Source organism: Phascolarctos cinereus, unplaced genomic scaffold (genome assembly GCF_003287225.1).
Source record: "Phascolarctos cinereus isolate Bilbo 61053 unplaced genomic scaffold, phaCin_HiC Scaffold_7;HRSCAF=346, whole genome shotgun sequence".
Lineage (NCBI taxonomy): Eukaryota > Metazoa > Chordata > Mammalia > Diprotodontia > Phascolarctidae > Phascolarctos > Phascolarctos cinereus.
The window spans coordinates 144,824,439-144,825,658 of record NW_027556180.1 but is presented as its reverse complement, the minus strand read 5'-3'; positions in this window follow the sequence as shown (position 1 = coordinate 144,825,658).

Below are 1,220 nucleotides of genomic sequence, written 5' to 3'. Positions count from 1 at the left end.
ATAATTTGTTGTATATAATTGCATCCTTTGCCCTATAAAAATCCTCAACTTCCTCCAATAAGTTGCTGGTTACTCCTGGAGCTCAGTCTTCTGGAGAGCATCACTCTCAATAGATGCCTTTGCTTGGATTGGAGGTGGTCTGAGTCTGAATTCTTTTGAGATAACTCCCACAACACACCATGAAACTGCAACAAATAAGAGCTAGATTAGTCAAGCAAGGATTCTTTTAGTAGGTAGGGCTTAAAATAAGTCTTTAAGGATAGTGAATAAGATTTGGAGAGGTTGATAGACTAGGAAGGAGCATTCCACACAAGGGGAACACCATCAGTTAAAACAAAATATTAAAAGTATCATGATGTATACAGAGTATAATAAAGGACTAACCCAAATAAAATGTAAGTCCCAGGTTGGAGAGTAGTGAAAAATAAAGTTGTGCAGGTAGCCAGATTATTCCAAGAAAGCTGGAAAGGGGGTTAGTTTTCAGCACCATTGGAAAATAGGAAACCATTAAAGGTGTCTGGTGGATCAGGAAAATGAATCTGCCTTTGGAAACTTCAAATCTATTCTGCATATCAATGCCAGAACGATGCATATTGTATGAGATATCCCTAGACCAATGTCCATATGTGAGATTATGAAGGTTAGACTAAAATAGTAGCAGTGGGAAAGGGACAGACACATTTCAAATTAAGAATTGAGGGGGCTTAATGTCTCACTGAGTAAAGAAATTAAAAGTTAGGAATTGTAGGATCATAGATTTAGAGTTGCAAGGGACCATAGCGGTTTTTGAATCCAACCTTCTCATTTTCTAGCAGACAAAACTGAGGCTGAAAAGCTAAAATGACTTGTTCAGGGTCACATAGATGGCAAATATCTTTAGCAGAATTCATCTAAGGTCTAACTGACTTCAAACCCGGTGCTTTATCTACTGCCTTTCTGTGTCAATAATAACACCAAAGTTTTGAGCCAAAAAAACCAAGATTAATAAATCAACATTGAACAAACAATTGAGTGTCTTGGATATGCAAGGCATTGTACTGTATATTATAGGGAATAAGCAGATTGAAAAACATGGTCTCCTACCTTTAAGGGGGGACTAAATATTGCCATTTAATAATGCCTTACAGTAGTATCACTATTAATAGTTTTTAAATATATGTTTATGCAGTGTTTCATATTTCACAGAATAATTTCAATATGTATGTCATTTGATCTGCATT